Raw genomic sequence first — 19,854 nt, forward strand, 5'->3', positions numbered from 1 at the left:
CTTCCTGTTCTTTACGATATTTTTTCTATTTCTGCATCTTCACGTTCCACTTTTACGTTATTAACTACGTTCTTTAAACATCTTCACGTTCCACCTTTACGTTATTAACTTCGTTCTTCAAACACTATCGATGTTGAATTTTTTTTTTTTTTATTTTTTTTATTATTATTATTATTTTTTTATATTTTTTTGGTTTTTTTTTTCAATTTATGGTTTTATAATGCTGCGTGTTTCAATACTCGTTTTTTTGAGACACGTGGAAAGGAGTCCCCGTACTTTTCTTCAGCCTTACGAGTTGCCAAAGAACACTCTTAAAAATCTTGTGTGCAAGTAAATCACTTATTGCTTTGAATTTGTATTTATATTCAAAGTTTTGTGTTTTGCACGTTAAAAAATAAGATTTTTTTATGAAAATTACCGAGAGCAGAAATTTGTACACTTTCTATTCTCGCCCGAGTTAAATAATTACCGAGATCAGAAATTTTTGCACTTTCTATTCTCTCCCGAGTTAAACCGACTGCGCCAGTAACGTTTTTAAAGTAACGTTTTTAATGTTATTATGATTTATTTTATTAAACATTCGTTTTTTAAATATAAAAATTACACTTATATTTTAATGTAATATATTAAATGATATGAACGATATAAATGAACTGCAACAATGAATGACTTTTCTCGATGGATGATGAAATAGAAGTGTTATGTATCACGCGATTGATCAAACGGTGCCGCTTATTGTACGGGACCGCTGACTGGTAAAGATGCTGAGTAAAATAACATGTTGGCAATGATGTTGCGATGCTTTTGCTGAATAAAGGCAAAAGTCTCCAACGCGACATTAGGATATGTCACTTATACATATATATAAATTATTTATAATATAAATATATACGGTATGTATATTACAACACACACACACATATAAATAATTTATAAACAGTTTGATCGAATCATCAAGCAAAGGATAAGCTTCAGTGGATCGCAGTATGGCAGCTGCTCTACCACTTACAACACCTTGCCCGTTACCAAAGTCGTTTACAATTGATTCTAGGCATTGACATTGTATTAAATAATGTTTTAATAAGTAACTAGCGCGTCATACAGGATCCTCCCGCATTTGCTATGTTACAAATAACATTGGCATCACATATATCCATTGTCGTTTATAAATAAAATTCTAGCTTCTGGAAAACCCCATCCGACCCGCTCTCGCCCGAGTTCGCCTGTGGTGGCGAACCCAATCGCGCCTTCCTCTTGGGTGGGGGCCGCAAGGGTTGCCCCACTCCGTCCTCGTCCGTCGATGACTCCACCTGGACCATTGAAGGCCCGGAGTCTTCACTCTCCGCTGGGGCTTTTGCCCCTCTCCTCCGTGGTGGAGGCATTTCCGCTGCCTAACACTCACGCACAATTACACACAGCACTAATGTACACTATCACTACCTGCACTGCACACAGATGCCGCTAACTACTGCTGGGAAATCCCACACTTTGTTCACTAGCACACACAAGTTAATGGCCTAAGCCGCTATCCTCACACACTTTTGGGAATACACACGATGTGTATAATCACATACCTGCTTACTGTCCCGGTGGGATGTACACCAAAGCTACCGGGGGGGTTCGGCAGGTCGCGGATAGCCGGACGGCCTGTAGTAGCAGGTTAGTTGCGAAATAAGTTTAAACGAATAAGCAATCCCCGACGATGAGCGACAGGGGCGGAGGAAGCGGTATAAAAGCCAGCAAGCCCGATGATGTTCCTGTGACAATGGCGAATCGACACCGCCTCTGAGAAATATGAGTAATATAAAAATCCAGGCGCGACGGATCCAAAATGGGCGGCTTCCTGGTCAGCGTCTGTTCACCATGTTAGGTGCGGCTGATTTAACAACCTGACCGGTATACTGCGCGGCGCACTGGGAGTCCCTGGAAGTCTCGACAGCGACGTCTCCGCTGGTGAGATAGAAAGGGTGATGTGAGTTTGCTCTGCCGAGGTGCCAGCCTCGCGGTATATCAGTAAACAGCCACTTCGGTCCTTGGTCAGGGAGTGTGTATTGAACACAGCAGTAGTAGGCTGTGTTGCTCCGGGCGAGCGCCAGTCCGTCCGTGTTTTCCGGGACTGGCAAAGCGAAGGACAGGCCTCAGGGAACTGGGGTAGGAGCATTGCCTCCGAGGGTATACCCGTTCCTCTCTATTTCGGCCCGCCCCCCTACACACGATGCGCTGTAAGAAAAAACAAGGAATGGAGAATACTATGAGAATAAACAACAAAAGCAGCAGTAGTATGTACGATTTATTGATGAGTAGCGACACTCGAAGCCCTGGTAGTGGAAGAAAGATGCCAGAAACGGAATCATCCAGGAGAACGCCGACCACTAATGGAGTTAACACAGAAGGTGACCCATTTATGCGTGCACCACGACTGATGCGATCACCAAAAAGGGTGCTTACAGTAGAAAAGCCTGCAAGAGCCAGATCATCGCCACCTACTCTCCAAGATAGCACGCCTTTAGCGGAATCGGTTAACTCGGGTGGTGACGTCATGTCGGAACTAGGCGAGATGATCAAAAAGTTGACAGAAGCAATGTGTCTACCACAACGATCAATTAACAACCAGATTAAGCTCGGTGATGAAGCTTCACGCACGCGCGCAAAATGAGTTCAATAGAAATAAAGAAGCCAGACGAAATGTCTCTCTAGGAGCCACAACTGCAGATTCAACGCCGAAAAGGCCACGTGAGGATGAGCAGCTGATACGTAAGACCCCTCCTAAGAAAAAAGCTAGTCAAGGGGAAATGCAAAAGATGGCTATTGTGACAAAGAGGACTGAAAGAAACATTCCAGTAAAAGAAAAAACAGCCATGGAGAAGGAAAATGCCTGGACAGAGGTCAAACACAAAACGCAGAAACAGAAGAAGAAGAAGAATACAAGCTTTGCTTTGCGTTCTAGACCGGATGCTATAATAATTGCACGCACAGGAAATATGTCGTACAGTGATATACTTAGAACGGTCAAAAGCAATGACACCCTGCAGAAACTCGGAGAGAACGTTACGCGAATCAGGAAGACGGCAAAAGGTGAAATATTGTTGGAAATGAAAAAGGCGCAGATGACGAACACGGGAGCATATGAAAAGGAGATAGGGAAGGTGCTAGGCGACCAGGCGATAATAAGAGCCCTGACCCATGAGGTATCAGTGGAGATCCGCGACCTAGATGAAGTAACCACTAGAAAAGACATAGTTGAGGCAATTAGATCGCAAATTAATGAGCTAAGCTCCCTCGGGGAAGGGGCGGTCAAAAACATTAGAAAGTCATACGCAGGCACGCAGATGGCAGTAATTAGCAGCAACGGACGCAAAACGACTTCTTGAAGCCCATAAGATTAAAATTGGATGGGTGGTCTGTAGAATTAGGGAAAAGCCTAATTTAAAAAAATTTTTCAGGTGCTTGGAATATGGGCATCTAGCGAGGTTGTGTACCAGCGAATATGACAGAAGCCAATGCTGTGCCAAGTGTGGCGAAAAGGGACACTTTGCAAAAGAATGTGACAAAACGGCGTCATGTGCAGCATGCAAATGCAAAGGACAAAAGGATACGGATCACCGTATCGGAAGTTGGAGGTGTCCCCTTTATTAAGCGGCGTTCAAAAACTTCAAATGAGAGTTATACAAATCAACCTAAATCATTGTGAAGCGGCTCAAGAACTTTTGTCACAGACAATCTATGAGAAGAAGGTAGACGTGGCGTTAGTCTGTGAACAGTATAAGAACGTAAGTTCTGGTGCCTGGATTTCGGACAAAGAGAGCAAAGCTGCGATATGGGCTTGTGGAGGCAATACTTTCCAAGACATGCCGCTCCAAGGAAAATCCTATTATACACGTGTGAAGATTGGTGGAATATACTTCTACAGTTGTTATATCCCTCCTAGTGTTACGCAAAGTGAGTATGAAAAAATCATTGATGAACTGGTTCATGCCGCCCGAACTACCACACCAAACGTGATAGCAGGCGATTTCAATGCGTGGGCAATGGAATGGGACAGTAGTTGCACGAATCGGCGGGGAAATGCGCTGCTCAAAGCATTCTCGTTGCTAGACGCTGTACTACTCAATACCGGCGGAAGAAATACCTTTGAAAAGAATGGTCGTGGATCAATAATTGATATCACGTTCGCTAGCAGCACACTGGTTAGAACAGCAAATTGGAAAGTGTGTGACTTCTATACGCATAGTGATCACCTTGCTATTATGTTAGAAATCGACAAGCGAGTACAAACACTAGCCAGCCGTAAAAAAACACTTAAACAAAGATGGAAAGTCGAAACGCTGGATGAGAAAATCTTTGAGATCATGTTGAGCGAGGACCCAGGCAGCTCAAACGATGTAGATCGCCAAGCCGAAATGATGGTGAAGCACGTAAGCAACGCCTGTGACGCTGCGATGTGTAGGAAAGTACAAAGCTCATACCGAAAATCTGCATACTGGTGGAACGCAGAGATTAGTAGTCTAAGAAGCGAATGCCATAGGGCAAGACGACGCTCTCAAAGAAGCTACGGTACTCCAGAGCATATAAGACTGCGCGAATACTTTAAAGAAAAAAGAAAGGAGCTCAAGATGGCAATCAAAAGAAGCAAGTCCACAAGTTTTAAAGAACTATGTGAGAAGGTAAACGAGAACCCATGGGGAGATGCGTATAAAATAGTTATGTCGAAGATTAGAGGGAGTAGAAGTCAAGCACCAACCTGCCCTATCCTCCTAGAAAAGGTGGTGAAAACGCTTTTCCCTGCGCAAGAGTTGCAATCGAGCAGAAGGATACCTGCGATGGTGGAAGCTTTAGTCATTGACGAGAAGGAAATTATTGAAGTGGCGGAGAATTTCGGAAACGCAAAGGCGCCCGGACCGGACGGCATCCCAAACAAGGCACTGAAAATCGCTATAAAACATAACGATAAAAAATTTACCGAGCTCTATACACGCTGTCTAAATGAAGGAGTTTTTCCCAAGATATGGAAGAAACAGCGCCTGGCTCTTCTTCAGAAGCCGAACAAACCGGCAGGAGAACCGAGTGCATACAGACCACTCTGCATGATTGACACAATGGCCAAAATCTTAGAGAAGTTAATCTGCAAACGCCTGGAGTATCACCTAGAAAACGAGCCTTCTGGACTATCCGAAAACCAATTTGGCTTCAGAAGAAACCGATCCACCATGGACGCAGTTGGAAAAGTGACAGGAATTGCGGCAAAAGCCATAGCGGGCAAAAGATGGATGTTCGGTGAAAAAGAATACTGTGCAGTTGTCACACTTGATGTTAAAAACGCTTTCAACACGGGCACTGGAAGCGAGAAATATACCAAGGTATCTATTGCGTATAATTAGTAGCTATCTGTCTGACAGACTGCTATTCTACGATACTGATGCAGGCCCAAAGAAATACATAGTGACAGGGGGAGTACCACAGGGCTCCGTACTAGGTCCGTTATTGTGGAATGTGCTGTATGATGGAGTGCTACGCTTATCATTACCAAAAGGGGCCCAGATAATTGGATATGCGGACGACATTGCGGTAACGATCGTTGCGAAGGAATTATTTCAAATCCAAAACATCTGCAATGAGACTATTACGCAAGTTAAAGATTGGCTTACACGAACTAAGCTGCAGCTTGCCGGAGAAAAAACCGAAGCGGTTCTCATCACGAGTAGAAAAAGACTAGAAACAGTCACTCTGAATATTGATGGTTATAATGTAGTAACACAAAACTCGTTACGGTACCTAGGCGTTATGATTGATACTAGGCTCAATCGGCTAAAGTGACTGCGTCCTTGGCGAGAATTATGGCCAACATTGGTGGTCCTAGTCATAGTAGAAGAGCTCTATTAGCTAAAGTTAGCCAATCAGCACTGATGTACTCTGCTCCTATATGGGCGATAGCGCTACGCCAAAAAGCATGTGCCAATAAGGCGAAGAAAGTTTCCAGGCTAAGTGCCATGAGAGTTGCCTGCGCGTTTAGAACGGTGTCGCATGAAGCAGTTAGTATCATAGCTGGTATCATCCCACCCGATATAATGGCTTCGGAGTATAGCAGAGTCTATCAAAAAGCAAAAAGCATAAAAAGGCGCCTAACGGACGATGAACGCAAAAAGGAGAGACAGGTGAGCCTTAACGAGTGGCAAGCACAATGGGATGCATCAGAAAAAGGAAGATGGACATATAGATTAATTAAAAATGTACCAGCATGGATTGAAAGACAACATGGAGAGACAGATTTCTATCTGACCCAGTTCTTATCGGGCCATGGCTGTTTCAGGGAGTACCTCCAGAGATTCGGCCATGATGACATCAGTGAATGTTCCTTCTGCAACAGTGCGGAAGAAAATGCGGAACATATCTTCTTTTCTTGCTCGAGATATGTAGTGGAGAGAACTACCGTAGAACGGTTAATAAACGAAGTACTGACGCCCGACAACATAGTGAGTCAAATGTTACAATCGAGGGTGGTGTGGGCAAAAATAAAGGAGTGGACCGCTATAGCGCTCCAAGAACTCAGAATAAGAGAACGACAGCGGAGAAGTGTAAGAACAAATGAATAACCCTGCGGGGAATATGTGAGGAGGCATGTTGGCCCAGCTTGGTCCTACGAAGTAGTACTTAACGGTGGTTCCGCAGGCCCAATTACAAGCTACAGAAGCCGGAGTTAAGGGTTTAGTACGTAGGCATACTGTCTCGCAAGTCCGACCTAGTTGATAAAATCTGGCTGGGCGTGGTCCCGAAAGAGGTGTACCCTTAGCGGACAATGTGAATCGTGCATACTGTTAACATACGTTAACAGTATCTTTAGAAGATTCCCCCTTCGGAACCAAAAAAAAAAAAAAAACCAAAAAAAATACCTGCTTACTTTCACTACAGGCTACCGAAAAACCGAAAAATTCATTCGCTTCAGAAACACTGAAACTCACTTTAAAAATCGCTTTTAAAACTCGCAATGATGCGCAAACAGGTCCGTTCACTTCGAGGTTCTACAAACAACTGCAGATAGGGACAACGTCCGGTGTGTTTTTGCGTGAGTACCTGCCGATGACGGCCTTATCTCACGGTGCTCCGAAGCACAGCGGATCAATAAAATGCGATGATCAGCGCCCCGAAAAATGCTAAGCATTATTCGGTACCAATTGGCAGTGTGGAATGGACACACTAACCACCTTGGTGGGGTTCGAGGCCTATCTAAAACCTCTGCCGTACTTTGGGTCCGGCACCCGGTTGCAGTGCAACTCCACATTGAGTGATCAAAACACTCTTCCCGCATTCGGGTATTAAACCACAACCACCACGATACTCCCCGAGGGGCCAGTCCGCATGAGTAGGTTGGAGCGAACTCCAAGGGCTCCTACTCCCCGTGGTACCAGAATTAAGTCTCCGGTCAGACCTCGTAGTTGAAAACTACTACCAGTTGAGCTACCATACTGCTCCGGACTGGTGACCATTTAAGTTGATGGTATAAAAATTATACCTCCTCCACCCGGTTTTCAACTAATTGCCTACGCCGACTGAACAAAACACGTGCAAACCTATTAAACGACCCTAAATGTTCGGCATTCCGACTATCCGAGAGCACACCACTAACATCTAGCTGTCCATCAGTCCAGCTAATCCCCATACCCCCAAGATCCCTAATGTCCGAGTACATCGGCTATGATATGCATCCAGTCCTCAGAGTGTGCCCTACATATACACTCCGGACTTCCGGAAAGGTTCCTTTGATGCAAAAATGCATTAAAAGGTCCATGCCCGGTAAGCAAGAAACCCAGACTCATACAGAATCTGAAGTCTGGGTTTTCCTCTACAAACCTAACATCCCGAATGTACTCGTAGCTCACCCGACCGCTAGGGCTATTGTCCCAACGGTCTTGCCACCTACTCCTAACGCTATCATATAGAAGCCTTTTGCTCCTTAGATAGCCCTCCCTCGCAACATCCTCATCAGAAATCCAATTTGACAGCAATGAGACACTTAAGCCTCTTCTTAACCTAAATGCAACAGCACGCTGTATAACAATCAGGTCAAGAGGAGGCGCACCTAACAACACCTGCATCGCATCTGTAGAAATTGTGCGACATACAGGCAAACAGGCAAGCATCAAACAACGTTGTATGGAAAGAAGTTTTTGGCGTCCCCTGACCTTTGATGCTAATTCCCACCATATAGCGGCTTATTTGTGGCCTGTGCCACATAGTACGAACCGCACGACGTCCGAGACCCCAATCACTCCTTAACACGCGTTTGATCTTGCCGGCAATTCCTAACAATCGCTCCTCCACGTAAACCAAGTGAGGGTTGAAACACATCCTTTCGCCGATGGTCAATCCCAGATATTTGACTTGCGTCACATACCTGATATTGACCCCATTCATTCGGACAATCGGTGGACGAGCCGATGACAGTATGCCTTTCAAGAGCATTGTCACCGTCTTGTCAATCGATATTTCAACCCCCACACCTATACCCCAATTGTGAACAATTTCTAACAGTCGTTCACCCTTTCGTTCTAACTCCAACCGTGAACGACCTTCAACTAGGAGCAGAAGATCGTCTGCATATGCACAACAACTACAAAGCGTTTCAAGTTGGCCAAGCAGAGAGTCCATCATTAGGTTCCAAATATATGGACCACAGATGGATCCCTGTGGGCAGCCCCGATAGAGGCTTTTCTGTCCGAAAAGTAGCTCTGCCAGAGACTAATTTCCGGACAGCCAAGTTCCTCCAATCGTTGAATCACCCGATTCCAGATTAGGAAGTCAAATGCCCCCTTGAAGTCAACAAATATGCCGAGGACATATTTGTTGGTATTCTCCCTAACGGCCCTCTGGACATAAAACCAAGCATCCTCTATGCTGCGTCCTTTCCTGAAACCGTACTGCCTATCCGACCGCAGATCCCGCGTTAGCTCCTGAAGCCGTTCCACCATAACCCTCTCCAGTACTTTACCCAGCACTGGAAGAAGACTGATGCCCCGATAAGATCGTGGATCACTCCTACTCTTATCAGGTGACTTCAGGAGAGGAACAACCCTAGCACTTTTCCACTCACGTGGAAAATACCCCTCACAAATGCACTTATCGTAAATGACCTCCAAGTATTCCGGAATGAACTTCCACAAGCTTTTGTACAACTCTCCGTTCAAACCATCAAGACCTGGGGACCGTTTAGACCTAACCAGGCTAAAGGCATATCCCAACTCCCCATCATCAAGTGGAGGAACCGGTACCTCTTGTGCGAGAGGTGCCAGCTCCTCAGCCCTAGGAAAGAACGCTCCTAACAGAACCCCTGCACACTCACTCCATGTTGATAACACAGTGTCATCAACACGAAGAGAAGTGATGTCCTCCCTCCTACGACCCCTACAAATCCTTAAGACCTGACCCCAGGGGTCATCCCTATGCTCATTAACGAACCCCCTCCACTCCTCTTCTTTGATTTTTATTAGCATGGCCTTATACTCATGCATCGCACAACTTAAATCGTTCCTAATCTGGGCCAACCTATCCGAATTTGACCGCCGAGCGCGTTGAAACTTCCGTCTCAATCGCCGGACAGCCCTCCTCTTCAGGGTTAATTCCTGCGTCCACCACTTTATTTTCCTAACCCTAAAATCCTTATATTTCTTCAACAACCTATCGTTCACTCCCCAGACCAATTCGTACAACCGAGCAATTTGCTCGTCCACCCCCAGATTTTCAAACTCACTAAGCGGTATGTCCAATACCGCTTCCCTAACACACTGTCCATATTGGTTCAAGTCGATACCAGAGGTACGCCATCGCCGCAATGGACTTGCATACGTCGAGGGAGGGGAATTAGGAGTAACCATAATTTTAATCAAATTATGATCGCTCAATCCCCACCCTCCCATAATCTCCCACCTAAAACTGAACGCCCTATTTGCTGCCTCATTGATCAAGGACACGTCAATGTCGCTCCCCCCTCTAGGCCCATCAAATGTGTGCCACTCGCTTGGCTCATTTAGAATGTGGAGACTGTTAGCAGCCATCCATTCGCTTAATGCCCGACCCCGAATGTGGCTCCGATATCTGTGCGCCCATCGAGAAAACTTGCTAAACCACATCGAGGACGTGGCATTCGCATCCATCCCTAGGATAAATGGGCTACCACTCGCAAGTAGTAGTAGGTTATCCATGTATCGCAGATAAGGCTCTATAGGTTCCCTAAACTTACAATACATGCTAGCAACAATCAGCCTACCGAACCCCCCCTCTACAGAAACACATACACCCTCTTGTGACGAATCCAAAACTATGCAGTCATAGCTTGGGTCAGTCACAACTATTGCAGCATTACACCTAAGGTCCGTGTAGACCCTGAAACCCCCAGGAAGACCACTTACCATTCCAAAATTGGTGGCGTATGGCTCCTGGAGTAAGGCGATGCTGCACCCACCCTCTATCATGCAACTCCCTAACTCGCACATAACTGCATAAGAACTCTGGCAATTTAATTGAAAAATCTCACCCATTAATGTCTGGCGAGAGCACGTCCGACAACCCCACAGTAAATCGGACAGGCAGCCGACATCATGAGATGTCCAGCTGGCCTTCCTTTAAACGCACCCTGTGGCCCTCCTGACCACACCTCCGACAGACATCGGCCTTGGCCCTGCATTCTGCCACTCGGTGATCAAAACCCATGCACCGGAAGCAGCCGGTCACGGGACTATCCGCACGAACACGGAAGGAGAACCACTTGACGTAGCACCTACCCGCCTCCAGGAGGGTGGACATTAGTTTGTCCGTACCCTCTAGGACAACATTTGTCCTGCCATCAGTCGCCACCTTCCAGGGACGACTGACCATCCTCACGTCCGTCTTTTTGGACTCGGGGCTGAACTCCCGAAGGTTCAGCCGAAACAGCTCCTCCATGAATTCTTCGTGGGATATTTCCGTGTGTACTCCCTGTACCACGACCCTGGGCCCCAACTTTTTATTGACGCTAACGTCCAACCCTACCTCACCGAATTTGGCGTTACTCGCCACTTTCTCCCTCTCCAAGACCGAGGGGGTACGAAGGACCACCCCACCACCCTTAATAGCCTTCACTTCGTGAACGCGTACTGCAAGAGAAGGTCCAACCTCCTTAACTACCTTCTTGATTACTTCCTTAGAGGAAGTCACAGGAGCCTTGCTCCTTACCACAACCGACCAGGTTTCTACTGGTCTCGGCATCGTCGGCGCAATTGCCTCCAGCACGGCTGCCGGAGGGGCAGGCGCCGAGGGAGCAGCAGCAGCCGCCCCTGCTGTGCTCCGAGGGACGTTTAACCAAACTTAGTTTTTTTTATATGCAAATATACGTGGTTTCGGCTCTTTATATGTGGTTTCGCCTCTTTAATTAGAGGGACAACGTCCGGTGGGATTAACGTGGGTACCTGCCGATGACGGCCTTATCTCACGGTGCCCCGAAGCACAGCGGATCAATAAAATGCGATGATCAGCGCCCCGAAAAATGCTACGCATTATTCGGTACCAATTGGCAGTGTGGAATGGACACACTAACCACCTTGGTGGGGTTCGAGGCCTATCTAAAACCTCTGCCGTACTTTGGGTCCTGCACCCGGTTGCAGTGCAACTCCACATTGAGTGATCAAAACACTCTTCCCGCATTCGGGTATTAAACCACAACCACCACGATACTTCCTGAGGGGCAAGTCCGCATGAGTAGGTTGGAGCGAACTCCAAGGGCTCCTACTCCCCGTGGAACCAGAATTAAGTCTCCGGTCAGACCTCGTAGTTGAAACTACTACCAGTTGAGCTACCATACTGCTCCGGACTGGTGACCATTTAAGTTAATGGTATAAAAAAATTATACCTCCCCTACCCGATTTACAACTAATTGCCTACGCCGACTGAACAAAACACGTGCAAACCTATCAAACGACCCTAAATGTTCGGCATTCCGACTATCCGAGATCACACCACTAAGATCTAGCTGTCCATCAGTCCAGCTAATCCCCATACCCCCAAGGTCCCTAATGTCCGAGTACATCGGGCATTCCGTTATGACATGCATCCAGTCCTCAGAGAGTGCCCCACATACACACTCCGGACTTTCGGAAATGTTCCTCTGATGCAAAAATGCATTCAAAGGTCCATGCCCAGTAATCAAGAAACCCAGACTCATACAGAATCTGAAGTCTGGGTTTTCCTCTACAAACCTAACATCCCGAATGTACTCGTAAGTCACCCGACCGTTAGGGCTATTGTCCCAACGGTCTTGCCACTTACTCCTAACACTATCATAGAAGCCTTTTGCTCCTTAGATAGCCCTCCCTCGCAACATCCTCATCGGAAATCCAATTCGACAGCAATGAGACACTTATGCCTCTTCTTAACCTAAATGCAACTGCACGCTGTATAACAATCAGGTCAAGAGGAGGCGCACCTAACAACACCTGTGGCACAGGCCACAAATAAGCCGCGATATATGGTACGAACCGCACGACGTCCGAGACCCCAATCACTCCTTAACACACGTTTGACATTGCAGACAATTCCTAACAGACGCTCCTCCACGCTAACCAAGTGAGGAGTGAAACACATCCTTTCGCCGATGGTCAATCCCAGATATTTGACTTGCGTCACATACCTGATATTGACCCCATTCATTCGGACAATCGGTGGACGAGCCGATGACAGTATGCCTTTCAAAAGCATTGTCACCGTTTTGTCAACCGATATTTCAACCCCCACACCTGTACCCCAATTGTGAACAATTTATAAAAATCGTTCACCCTTTCGCTCTAACTCCAGCCGTGAACTACCTTCAACTAAGAGTAGGAGGTCGTCTGCATATGCACAACAACCACAAAGTATTTCAAGCTGGCCAAGCAGAGAGTCCATCATTAGGTTCCAAATATATGGACCACAGATGGATCCCTGTGGGCAGCCCCGTTCTACCCCAATATCCACGCTACCATTCATTCCAACGATAGAGGCTTTTCTGTCCGAAAAGTAGCTCTGCCAGAGACTAATTTCCGGACAGCCCAGTTCCTCTAACCGTTGTATCACGCGATCACAGATTAGGTGATCAAATGCCCTCTTGAAATCGACAAATATGCCAAGGACATATTTGTTGGCATTCTCCCGGACAGCACGCTGAGCATACATCCGGGCGTCCTCTACGCTACGTCCCTTCCTAAAACCATATTGCCTATCCGACCTCAAATCCCGCGTTAGCTCCTGAAGCCTTTCCACCATAACTCTCTCCAGTACTTTACCAAGCACTGGAAGAAGACTGATGCCCCGATAAGATCGTGGATCACTCCTAATCTTATCAGGTGACTTCAGGAGAGGAACAACCCTAGCACTTTTCCACTCACGTGGAAAATATCCCTCACAAATGCACTTATCGTAAATGACCTCCAAGTATTCCGGAAACTTCCACAAGCTTTTGCACAACTCTCCGTTCAAACCATCAAGACCTGGGGACCGTTTAGACCTAACCAGGCTAAAGGCATATCCCAACTCCCCATCATCAAGTGGAGGAACCGGTACCTCTTGTGCAAGAGGTGCCAGCTCCTCAGCCCTAGGAAAGAATGCTCCTAACAGAACCCCTGCACACTCACTCCATGTTGATAACACAGTGTCATCAACACGAAGAGAAGTGATGTCCTCCCTCCTACGACCCCTACAAATCTTTAAGACCTGACCCCAGGGGTCATCCCTGTTATCATGCACGAATGCCCTCTACTCCTCTTCCTTGATTTTCATAAGCATGGCCTAGTACTCATGCATCGCGGAACTAAACTCATACCTAATCTGAGATAACCTATCCGAATTGGACCGTCGAGCTCGTTGAAACTTCCGCCTCAATCGTCGGACAGCCCTCCTCTTCAGGGTTAATTCCTGCGTCCACCACTTAATTTTTCGAACCCTAAAATCTTTATACTTCTTCAACAACCTATCGTTCACTCCCCAGACCAATTCATACAACCGAGCAATTTGCTCGTCCACCCCCAGATTTTCAAACTCACTAAGAGGTATATCCAATACCGCTTCCCTAACACACTGTCCATATTGGTTCAAGTCGATACCAGAGGTACGCCATCGCCGCAATGGACTTACATACGTCGAGGGAGGGGAATTAGGGGTAAACATAATTTTAATCAAATTATGATCGCTCAATCCCCACCCTCCACTAATCTCCCACCTAAAACTGAACGCCCTATTTGCTGCCTCATTGATTAAGGACACGTCAATGTCGCTCCCCCCTCTAGGCCCATCAAATGTGAACCACTGGCTTGGCTCATTTAAGATGTGGAGACTGTTAGCAGCCACCCATTCGCCTAATGCCTGTCCCCGAGTGTAGCTCGAATATCTACGAGCCCATCGGGGAAACTTGCTACACCACATCGAGGATATGGCATTCGCATCCATCCCTAGGATAAATGGGCTACCACTCGCAAGTAGTAGTAGCTTATCCATGTATCGCAGATAGGGCTCTAAGGGTTAGATAAACTTACAATACATACTAGCAACAATCGGCCTACCGAACTCCCTCTTTACAGAAACACATACACCCTCTTGTGACGAATCCAAAACTATGCAATCGTAGCTTGGGTCAGTCACAACTATTAAAGCATTACACCTAAGGTCCGCGAAGACTCTGAAACCCCCAGGAAGACCACTTACCATTCCAAAATTGGTGGCGTATGGCTCCTGGAGTAAGGCGATGCTGCACCCACTATCTAAAATACAAAACCCTAAATTACACATGACGGCATAGGAACTCTGACAATTTAGTTTTAAATTCCCCCCCATTAATGTCTGGCAAGAGCACGTCCGACAACCCCACAGTAAATCGAACAGGCAGCCGACAGCATGAGATGTCCCGCTGGCCTTCCTTTAAACGCACAGTTGCGACAATGGGGGGCATTGACGCAACTGGCAGCCCTGTGGCCCTCCTGACCACACCTCCGACAGACATCGGACTTGGCCCTGCATTCTGCCACTCGGTGATCAAAACCCATGCACCGGAAGCAGCCGGTCACGGGACTACCCGCTCGAACACGGAAGGAGAACCACTTGACGTAGCACCTACCCGCCTCCAGGAGGGTGGACATTAGTTTGTCCGTACCCTCTAGGACAACATTTGTCCTGCCATCAGTCGCCACCTTCCAGGGACGACTGACCATCCTCACGTCCGTCTTTTTGGACTCGGGGCTGAACTACCGAAGGTTCAGCCGAAACAGCTCCTCCATGAATTCTTCATGGGATATTTCCGTGTGTACTCCCTGTACCACGACCCTGGGCCCCAACTTTTTATTGACGCTAACGTCCAACCCTACCTCACCGAATTTGGCGTTACTCGCCACTTTCTCCCTCTCCAAGACCGAGGGGGTACGAAGGACCACCCCACCACCCTTAATAGCCTTCACTTCGTGAACGCGTACTGCAAGAGAAGGTCCAACCTCCTTAACTACCTTCTTGATTACTTCCTTAGAGGAAGTCACAGGAGCCTTGCTCCTTACCACAACCGACCAGGTTTCTACTGGTCTCGGCATCGTCGGCGCAATTGCCTCCAGCACGGCTGCCGGAGGGGCAGGCGCCGAGGGAGCAGCAGCAGCCGCCCCTGCTGTGCTCCGAGGGACGTTTAACCAAACTTAGTTTTTTTTTATATGCAAATATACGTGGTTTCGGCTCTTTATATGTGGTTTCGCCTCTTTAATTAGAGGGACAACGTCCGGTGGGATTAACGTGGGTACCTGCCGATGACGGCCTTATCTCACGGTGCCCCGAAGCACAGCGGATCAATAAAATGCGATGATCAGCGCCCCGAAAAATGCTACGCATTATTCGGTACCAATTGGCAGTGTGGAATGGACACACTAACCACCTTGGTGGGGTTCGAGGCCTATCTAAAACCTCTGCCGTACTTTGGGTCCTGCACCCGGTTGCAGTGCAACTCCACATTGAGTGATCAAAACACTCTTCCCGCATTCGGGTATTAAACCACAACCACCACGATACTTCCTGAGGGGCAAGTCCGCATGAGTAGGTTGGAGCGAACTCCAAGGGCTCCTACTCCCCGTGGAACCAGAATTAAGTCTCCGGTCAGACCTCGTAGTTGAAACTACTACCAGTTGAGCTACCATACTGCTCCGGACTGGTGACCATTTAAGTTAATGGTATAAAAAAATTATACCTCCCCTACCCGATTTACAACTAATTGCCTACGCCGACTGAACAAAACACGTGCAAACCTATCAAACGACCCTAAATGTTCGGCATTCCGACTATCCGAGATCACACCACTAAGATCTAGCTGTCCATCAGTCCAGCTAATCCCCATACCCCCAAGGTCCCTAATGTCCGAGTACATCGGGCATTCCGTTATGACATGCATCCAGTCCTCAGAGAGTGCCCCACATATACACTCCGGACTTTCGGAAATGTTCCTCTGATGCAAAAATGCATTCAAAGGTCCATGCCCAGTAATCAAGAAACCCAGACTCATACAGAATCTGAAGTCTGGGTTTTCCTCTACAAACCTAACATCCCGAATGTACTCGTAAGTCACCCGACCGTTAGGGCTATTGTCCCAACGGTCTTGCCACTTACTCCTAACACTATCATAGAAGCCTTTTGCTCCTTAGATAGCCCTCCCTCGCAACATCCTCATCGGAAATCCAATTCGACAGCAATGAGACACTTATGCCTCTTCTTAACCTAAATGCAACTGCACGCTGTATAACAATCAGGTCAAGAGGAGGCGCACCTAACAACACCTGTGGCACAGGCCACAAATAAGCCGCGATATATGGTACGAACCACACGACGTCCGAGACCCCAATCACTCCTTAACACACGTTTGACCTTGCAGACAATTCCTAACAGACGCTCCTCCACGCTAACCAAGTGAGGAGTGAAACACATCCTTTCGCCGATGGTCAATCCCAGATATTTGACTTGCGTCACATACCTGATATTGACCCCATTCATTCGGACAATCGGTGGACGAGCCGATGACAGTATGCCTTTCAAAAGCATTGTCACCGTTTTGTCAACCGATATTTCAACCCCCACACCTGTACCCCAATTGTGAACAATTTATAAAAATCGTTCACCCTTTCGCTCTAACTCCAGCCGTGAACTACCTTCAACTAAGAGAAGGAGGTCGTCTGCATATGCACAACAACCACAAAGTATCTCAAGCTGGCCAAGCAGAGAGTCCATCATTAGGTTCCAAATATATGGACCACAGATGGATCCCTGTGGGCAGCCCCGTTCTACCCCAATATCCACGCTACCATTCATTCCAACGATAGAGGCTTTTCTGTCCGAAAAGTAGCTCTGCCAGAGACTAATTTCCGGACAGCCCAGTTCCTCTAACCGTTGTATCACGCGATCCCAGATTAGGTGATCAAATGCCCTCTTGAAATCGACAAATATGCCAAGGACATATTTGTTGGCATTCTCCCGGACAGCACGCTGAACATACATCCAGGCGTCCTCTACGCTACGTCCCTTCCTAAAACCATATTGCCTATCCGACCTCAAATCCCGCGTTAGCTCCTGAAGCCTTTCCACCATAACTCTCTCCAGTACTTTACCAAGCACTGGAAGAAGACTGATGCCCCGATAAGATCGTGGATCACTCCTAATCTTATCAGGTGACTTCAGGAGAGGAACAACCCTAGCACTTTTCCACTCACGTGGAAAATATCCCTCACAAATGCACTTATCGTAAATGACCTCCAAGTATTCCGGAAACTTCCACAAGCTTTTGCACAACTCTCCGTTCAAACCATCAAGACCTGGGGACCGTTTAGACCTAACCAGGCTAAAGGCATATCCCAACTCCCCATCATCAAGTGGAGGAACCGGTACCTCTTGTGCAAGAGGTGCCAGCTCCTCAGCCCTAGGAAAGAATGCTCCTAACAGAACCCCTGCACACTCACTCCATGTTGATAACACAGTGTCATCAACACGAAGAGAAGTGATGTCCTCCCTCCTACGACCCCTACAAATCTTTAAGACCTGACCCCAGGGGTCATCCCTGTTATCATGCACGAATGCCCTCTACTCCTCTTCCTTGATTTTCATAAGCATGGCCTAGTACTCATGCATCGCGGAACTAAACTCATACCTAATCTGAGATAACCTATCCGAATTGGACCGTCGAGCTCGTTGAAACTTCCGCCTCAATCGTCGGACAGCCCTCCTCTTCAGGGTTAATTCCTGCGTCCACCACTTAATTTTTCGAACCCTAAAATCTTTATACTTCTTCAACAACCTATCGTTCACTCCCCAGACCAATTCATACAACCGAACAATTTGCTCGTCCACCCCCAGATTTTCAAACTCACTAAGAGGTATATCCAATACCGCTTCCCTAACACACTGTCCATATTGGTTCAAGTCGATACCAGAGGTACGCCATCGCCGCAATGGACTTACATACGTCGAGGGAGGGGAATTAGGGGTAAACATAATTTTAATCAAATTATGATCGCTCAATCCCCACCCTCCACTAATCTCCCACCTAAAACTGAACGCCCTATTTGCTGCCTCATTGATTAAGGACACGTCAATGTCGCTCCCCCCTCTAGGCCCATCAAATGTGAACCACTGGCTTGGCTCATTTAAGATGTGGAGACTGTTAGCAGCCACCCATTCGCCTAATGCCTGTCCCCGAGTGTAGCTCGAATATCTACGAGCCCATCGGGGAAACTTGCTACACCACATCGAGGATATGGCATTCGCATCCATCCCTAGGATAAATGGGCTACCACTCGCAAGTAGTAGTAGCTTATCCATGTATCGCAGATAGGGCTCTAAGGGTTCCATAAACTTACAATACATACTAGCAACAATCAGCCTACCGAACTCCCTCTCTACAGAAACACATACACCCTCTTGTGACGAATCCAAAACTATGCAATCGTAGCTTGGGTCAGTCACAACTATTAAAGCATTACACCTAAGGTCCGCGAAGACTCTGAAACCCCCAGGAAGACCACTTACCATTCCAAAATTGGTGGCGTATGGCTCCTGGAGTAAGGCGATGCTGCACCCACTATCTAAAATACAACGCCCTAAATTACACATGACGGCATAGGAACTCTGACAATTTAGTTTTAAATTCCCCCCCATTAATGTCTGGCAAGAGCACGTCCGACAACCCCACAGTAAATCGAACAGGCAGCCGACATCATGAGATGTCCCGCTGGCCTTCCTTTAAACGCACAGTTGCGACAATGGGGGGCATTGACGCAACTGGCAGCCCTGTGGCCCTCCTGACCACACTTCCGACAGACATCGGACTTGGCCCTGCATTCTGCCACTCGGTGATCAAAACCCATGCACCGGAAGCAGCCGGTCACGGGACTACCCGCTCGAACACGGAAGGAGAACCACTTGACGTAGCACCTACCCGCCTCCAGGAGGGTGGACATTAGTTTGTCCGTACCCTCTAGGACAACATTTGTCCTGCCATCAGTCGCCACCTTCCAGGGACGACTGACCATCCTCACGTCCGTCTTTTTGGACTCGGGGCTGAACTCCCGAAGGTTCAGCCGAAACAGCTCCTCCATGAATTTCATTGCCGTAACATGACCCTCACCCCCAATAACACCCCCTTTACCCCCCTTGTTGCCTCCTACCATGTCCAGGCAACCTTTCCTGCCTCCATTGGCTCCGTCCTTCGCCGCAGCCTTCACTCCTACGGCTGCTTTCGTAGCAACCGTATCTAGCTCCGAGTTCGCCTGTGGTGGCGAACCCAATCGCGCCTTCCTCTTGGGTGGGGGCCGCAGGGGTTGCCCCACTCCGTCCTCGTCCGTCGATGAC

This window comes from Zeugodacus cucurbitae, chromosome X (genome assembly GCF_028554725.1).
Source record: "Zeugodacus cucurbitae isolate PBARC_wt_2022May chromosome X, idZeuCucr1.2, whole genome shotgun sequence".
NCBI classification, from domain to species: domain Eukaryota; kingdom Metazoa; phylum Arthropoda; class Insecta; order Diptera; family Tephritidae; genus Zeugodacus; species Zeugodacus cucurbitae.